We start from the raw sequence: 7805 nt of genomic DNA, 5'->3' as shown, positions 1-7805 counted from the left end.
TACCGCCAGCAAAATGTGTTTAAAGTATATAGAAGTTGAAGTGCTTGTTATGGAGAATGACCGCTTTCATAGTGTGTGTGTGTGTGCGTGTGTGGCTATTACAATTGTCATTAGTGACATGGTGTAGCTGATTGAGGTGAGGCTGAGTTTGACTCGGATTCAGAAAATGGGTGAAATAAGTTGCGTTGCATTTTTTTATTTTATTTATTTATTTATTTATTTTGGAAGGGGAAAAATATTTTATACACTAAACTTTAGTGACTTATAAAGTGACTTGATAAGAATGAGTCATCTTTCAAAGTAATTTATGATAAATATGGTGGAGTAAAAAGCACTATATTCACCTCTCAAAAGGAGCGAAGAACAAGTTTAAATTAACATTAAATGTTAAGGTAAAGCACTAAGTACAGTACTTTAGTGAATGTATTTAGTTACATTCCCCCACTGAAAATATTTATATATATTTCTGCTGCCACTTGTGAACAATACTCTTAGAATCAGTTGATTTTCTAACAGGAGCCAACACATAAAATTGAACTGTTCACTGCAGGGTAACTGATCAAAACACTTGCACCGACTGATTTCTACCACTAGATGGAGATAATACAATACCGGTTCAGCAACAGAAACACTGAACTTTCAGTTAGCCATTATTAATCCCCAAGTATTCACTTAATAAGAGCTGACATGTCAACAAAAGTATTTACTTGAGGAATATACAGACATCCATAGGCCAAAACCTGTACTTGTGTGATAAGTAGTCAAACGCATAGTGATGGTGATATCAGCATGTGCAGCAGTCATAGTGATGGGAGTAGTAGTCATAGTTATACTAACAGTCATTGTACTAATACAGCATCAGTGACACTGAACAGAACAGCAGTTATGGTATTAATGTTTTTAGTAGGAGTTTTATAGGTTTATATAACAGTCATTTCTACATTTGTGGGACTTTCCAGGTTGAATAAATGCATCCATTAAACATTAATTCTGCCTCCTTGAATTTCTCCTTCAGCATTTTTAAGGAAGGAAATGTGTTTTCTCAGTCAGGACTTTTTTAGTTTCCCGTGGTGTGAGGAATGACTAGAAAATGGTGGAATTCTGAACTGGACATCTGCATGGCATCTGTTGTCTTGGTCTTGGCTGAACTCTTCTGGATTGTCCATGTTTTCTGCATCATTCAATTTTCTTCCCTTTTTTTGTTTTTAATGTTACCTTCAACATTTTTAAGAGCTCAAAAATAAACATTGCCATCCTTGAACCACTTTCCTCTGCACTATGGTCATACTCATTAAATATACTCAGCTGGAGGGATGAACCCTATTCTTCCAACAAATATTCCCTCATTTGGTGGTTTGATGATGGTGGAGACCACTGTCCATCTACCAACAACAATTTCATACTCATCCGACCATTCAACAGTGACCCCTCATCTGGCATCTGCATCATTAGATTTTTCAATTCATGTATTCAGGTTCTTCCTCTAAATTGTTACCTATCCCTACATTTATTGCTTATTCTGCATCTTCTAGAAGTGTAAAATTGTATTATGCACACAAATCATCAACAGGATAACCAGGAGGATGACCCCTTAATCCCTGGTGATTCTGAGAACATCGATCACACTCCTCCCTACAGTCAGGGGCTGCAGATTTAGTTGACCTGTTTGGTTTAGCATGAGTAACAGTCAAAATTGCAAGCTATGTGTGTAGTGAACATCTGCTCTGAATACAGATATATAGATATATATGTTTGTGTTTTATTGAAATCACACTGGTTTAAAGTTTTAGTCTCATTTCATTTTCCACAGACACAGGTGTCATACCCTGTTTCGCTTTCTCGTTTCTTCGAGGTAGCACCCAAAGGTTGGCGTCCTCAGTGATGTCTGCCTGCGGAACTTCCTGTCACCAAAAGCATGAGTGAAGCCTTCCTGGCTTCTTTACCATCATAGCTCTTCTGTGACAAGGGCCTCAGAGAGGCAGTGAGCTGACACATTTGTCCTCCCAGCTCTATTTCCCTCTGACACAAGTATAAATCGGAGTCTAAACACACAAGCAGGAGGATTGATGACAGCCTGAGTCTCCAGGATCAATTTGCCACAAATTAGATACAGTAATGGTTCATTTCTCCACATAAATAGCTGCATCTCCAGGGACTATTTTGGAAATCTGTTAGCTTTTACTCTGGAAATCTGTGCTTGCTCTCTGCTCCATCCCCGACTGCTTTCTTCTATTAATCTTATCAGCACAAAGATAGACTTTCTCTGAGTTTTTCTACTCACAGTGCCACAGCATTTATGACATTCTGCTCATAAAGCAAAAATATTACCATGTGGAAATATTTTGCAGTTTTTGCTTGTGCTGGCCTCTTTTGGACATCTTTTCCATTTATATAACTTTGTGTTCATCAAATTAAAATTCCCTGCCCATTGCCTGTGATATAACAGTTTGTCTGTCTTAAGGGGCCTGAATGCTGATAAATATTGGCATGAAAATATTTAAATTTTATGATAATATTAAAATATTGTTTAATGTTGCCTTCCAGCTTAAATGAATAAATAGATAAATAAATAATAAAATAGCACTTTGCCATTTTCTGTTTAATGGTGTCTTTCAGTGGGAAAGTTCACCAAAATCAATATCTTCCTCCTCTTACATAGATGTGAACGCAACTGAACCATTAATGATCAAAGTCTGGGGGGGTCAAAGCTGAGCAGACAGATGAAAAGACAGATGCAGGATGAAATATCATATTTTGTTGACATAAAACCATCAGCATCAGTGTCAGTTTTCAAAACCACACAAAGGTTAAACTTCGTTCAGTGCTGCAAAATCCATTAAGCTAATAAAAAACTGCAGTGACGTCTGGTGAAAACTTCTCCCAAGGTCAGCTCACTTTATAGCTGTATATAAATTCATTTCTCAGCTTTTAATGATATTACAAGTATATATCTTACAATACTAATTGTGCTAGTATATATATACTAGTGACATCTTCGGCGGGTGGAACGGAGTAAATGTAAGGCTTTGCAGCTGTGCTCAGTTTCAAAATACCAGAGACGGACCAGAGGGAACAAACTGACGTGAGGGTGTAAGACAGGAAACATGACAAAGTGATAGACAATGTCACACGGTGAATAAGCCCTTGCCTAGAGAGACAGGTGCATGACTTGCCATAAATGATGACATCAGCACTGACGTGCTGGGGAACATGATTGGAAGATAAGACAGACTTTGGAAAAGTTTAGTGAGTCGAGAAGAAAGCCACTTATTGTGTTACTCCGTATGGGGGAGACATAGCAGGACATTGTCTACTAACCCCCTCTACAACATCCCCACCGTACCATTGAATATAACTGCTGCCAGATAGCTACTGGAATTTAATTTAATCTAAGTAAAAAAGTAAGAAGCTTCGAAGTAAAGCTGAGGATACAGTTTACTACAGCTTTTGCAAGGCTTGTGGCTTCAAATGGAAGACATACAGAGAATAGGGATGTTGGAAAGCATGTTGAGTAAACACAGAGGAGAAATTATGAGTTGGTTGATCCCCTGACTTTTCATCTAGCACCACTACCAGGCCATAGTTTTCAAAAATCCAGTGATAGATCGCCACGTCTGCTATAGATCGCGGTTCCAGGATAATGTATCCTGATGACTTTGTTGATCCTCTGATTTTTCCTGTAGCACCATCTGCAGATTGACATGGAAAGTCTCTGCAACTGGTAGCTATACTTTGTGTTTGGTGCTATTTAATGAATGTCAGCATGCTAAGGGGCTAAGCTAAGATGGGGACCATGGTAAACCTTCCCTTCAAAACGCCACCACTGCTGTGCCTTATGTTATATGGGATGGATGGTAGAATTAGGAACAGCAAATATGTTTGGAAGTAAAATGCATACAGGATTACAGTTTATAGAGAAATAATGAGGGAATGTTGGGAATTAATGTTTCTGGAAAGTAGCAAAGTGATGTTAAACTTGAAAATGTTTGCCCCCAACATATTGTATTTGTTTTCTTGCAAAACATCTAATTGTGCCATACAGAATCACTCATAGTAGCTACAGCTTTATTAAACTTTTGGCTTTTAAGTTTAGGCACTGGAAACACTTGGTTAAGATGAGAAAAAGAAAGTGTCCACAGTGATTACAGACACAGACACCACGACCTTTCCCTGACCTTAACCAATGTGCTTGTGCACAGACAGGAGTCTGGATGTGAATTTAGTAGAATATTAACTGAATTTCTAGGAGGCAGGATTGTTGTGGCCTCGGGGTTTAGACCCTGACCCTGAGCTGCAGTGTCCTGAGCTCATGCCTGGCTGGTAATAGTTGTTATATCTCTTTCTCCAGCATTTCGAAACCTCTTTCTATTGGCGCTATCTGATGTAGGAATAAAATGCCCACCATGAAAGAAATACTAACAAATATGTCAGTATGATTTACATCAAATGGCAGAATTTGGCTGACATGAGTCATACACATTTGTTTGATTTCAGACGCTTCCATATTTTTGAGCACCATATCGCATATATCAGAGCTTTCAAAAATTTCCATAGTCATACTTACAACTTGGATTTTGATATGAACACAAACAAAAAGTATTAATTAATTGTAATTATAATAACTGATATGCGGATGTGTACAGTCTCACAGGCATGTTAGCACATCTGTAGACTCTTGTCTAATTTTATTTTGTTTCATTGTTCATTCCAGTGGCATGCCATCAGGACAAGTGAGGCAGGAGAGCTTGACCAGTTAAAGATCAATCTGAACAAGTGAGTGATGCATGTGCAGTTTAGGTTGTTTGTCAGTAAATAAAAGCTACAACTCCTAAAGACCGGAGCCAAGTCCTCTGTCTTGCTTGGTACCTGGTGATTGGAGGGCTCTGGGGGGGTTAGTCTCCCCTGTGCTTCCTGACTGTAGTCCCGGTAATGAGCTGGGAAAGGTTAACATCACTGAGGCAGGAAAATACGGGATTCTGCACCGTCACTGGAGTGTGGCATTGTCAGTTAATGGTTAGAATTTTGGAGATTACCATAAAAGTGATTTTTAGATATTTTTCCTCTATACTGCACATTTGATATGTTTCCTCTCAGGTGAAAGGAACAGTGGGATGCTGGGCCATTCTTGCCTCTCTGTAAAAGTCACCACACGCCGCTGTGTCGGACCCACATCAATTTAATTTACTATCAAATAATTGATCACTAAAGAAATCCTGTTTCTTCAGAATAGTTGATAGTCTGTCACACTCATCTGCTGGTGACATATTGCAGTGTGATGACCATATGGATGGTCTGTTAACTGTCTGTAATTTGACATTCAAAACTCCACCCTAGACCAATGGATGGTGCAGGGAGGAAAGTGGGTGAGATTGACTGTGATTAAACTGCCAGAGACATGGTGTGGCCCTATGTGCAAAACTGGAGCCCCCAGCAATATCCATCACCACTTCCTGCTCTGTAACACAAAAACATGACATGACTTTTTAAATGAGTGGCAGACTGATGTGAGGTGAGTCTGCTTTATGGTGGGAGGGTGAGACAGGGCACAGGCATCTGTTTTCCCCTGCTTAATCTGGGGGTTGATTTACAGTATAATTGACTGACCTAGTCCAGAATGGACTGAAATATTTTCTGTATGGTGGGCACACTGCATCGCCAGCTAGGTCAGTTGAGTTAATGCATGTTGATGGAGCTGAATTTAAACAACACAGGAGGGATTGGATGTTTCGACCCTTCAGAACACTAATTAACACTAACACCGACCCCTCGCTCAACAGCCCAAATAACAGGGTTTAGAACTGCTATGTTTTCTGAATGATTCATAGAGTAGGTTTGTAGAGGACCAGTTTGAATTCTCCTGACTGGTACGACGCAGCGACCAGGTGACATCCTGAGAGCAACATGCAGAAGCTCATTGAGTTGCATTATCAAGGACACCTGCTTCATTTCCATAAAGCCTTGGAGAAGAAGTCATGGCCTGTTTCCCCACATGTTGTATTTTATCTGTACCAAAAACATATTACTTTTGACAAAGCAATGTTTTCACTTTTTCTTTTGTATTTTGAATGTTTATGGCTCTTACAAGTAGAAAAAAAAGGCCTGCATGAAATTTACTGCCCAGCTTTATAGTAATTACACTGTGTATTGTGGCATACTATGCTTGAGTTGAAATATCAATTTTGTAAAGAGAAATACAGAAGCACGTCAACAGGAAGTACAATTATCTTAGAAGTCTTTGCACACTCACACTGGAAAGCACTTTTCTGTGTTTGACAGACAGAACAATATAGACAGTAACACTGGCTGGGACTGCTGGAGTTTGAGTCCAAATTCAATAAGGGGCTAAGCAGAGATCCTAGCGTTCACCTAAACCCTGGTAGTATCCAGGGACTGGCTTCTTCACAGTGGATGAGCTAGTCATTTAAATGGCTTTTTTTAAAGGTAGAGAGAGACAAGACACTTCTAGTGCATTTGATGGAAAGTTTTCAACGCGGTAAATTTAATTCCCATTTCCATCCTTAGGTAACTTCTGCTCTGGGCACTTTTGTGAAGTCATAACAACAGCCGGCACTTTTAGTTTCACCCAGCTAAATGGTGAAAGCATAAGATACGATCACAGGAAAATCAGCAATATAATTCAGTATGTACAGAAAATCCTGGGGAATCTTTGGGATAATTTTAACAATGTGAAATGCCTCCCTGTAATGTGAAAGGTCTGCTGATCCTGCTGAGAATCAATGGTCGAGGCTTAAATTGGGGCTTTTAGCTCATTTTTGCAGCTCTCTTCCCGTTGTGGTTGACGCCTCTCACCAACTGTTACATAAATTCACAGGCAGCCTCCCAGCGCACAAGCTTACACAAGCACAACTGCATACTACGAAAGTGCCCACTTAAAGTTGCCAAATGGCAGAGAGCTGAAGTGAAAGTTTGGGAGGCCCACTCAAGCTAATTATTTACTTGCCGAGTGCCCAGTAAAAGTTCGGCTGGAGTAATGAACACATCTAGACGTTTAAGGAAAAGCCAGATTTTTTTTTTTTTTTCAGGACCTGCTGTGCCAATTTAGGACTGAAACACCACTTAGTATTTTAACCAGGCCACAACCTTTCCCTTGCCTTAATCTTAAATGCTCTGTCCTGATTTAACTGACTTTTCTCTGACCCAACACAACCAAGGCCCCAAATCTTGCCTCAGTTATTAGAACTGATTGGACCTTTTAAGCCTCTAGTCATTTTAGATAAATTGGCAGGTCTAAATTGTTCATTTACATGAATAAGAGTGTAAATACATTTGCCTCACTATGTATGTTAGCCCTAAGACTGACTGGATAGACTCCAAGTGACCCTGAACAGGATAAGTGGTTTGGAGAACAGATGGATGCAGTATTTGGAAATTCTTTTAAAGTCCATCTTTTCTTAGCCTCCTCTCCAAAATAGCTCCCTGCTCTACATTCCTGTTCAGCACTTTCTCAGGGCACTTAGCAGAGTATGAAACCCTTCTGGAGTTTCAAGAGATGCTGCGCTGCTCTGTGCACATGTCCTGTTCAACCCGTGGAAGTTTCAAGTGCAGCACTAAGGATGTGATCCCTCACTGGCTTCGGACATATGCTGCCAGTGTTTGTTGGTATGCACAAACTCATGAGTGCTCATTTGGATCATCCCAGCTACTCATCGACAAGTCAAAAAAACTTTGCAATCACTCGTTTTAAATATTTAAAAAGTTGACTGTGACAGAACTTGATGAAAGGAGGTTTGCTCAGGCTTTGGGAGGGAACCCGGCAGATGAAACAGCCACCGTGTCTTAAGGGA

Source organism: Toxotes jaculatrix, chromosome 15, assembly GCF_017976425.1.
Source record: "Toxotes jaculatrix isolate fToxJac2 chromosome 15, fToxJac2.pri, whole genome shotgun sequence".
NCBI classification, from domain to species: Eukaryota; Metazoa; Chordata; class Actinopteri; family Toxotidae; genus Toxotes; species Toxotes jaculatrix.
This window is presented reverse-complemented; position numbering follows the sequence as displayed.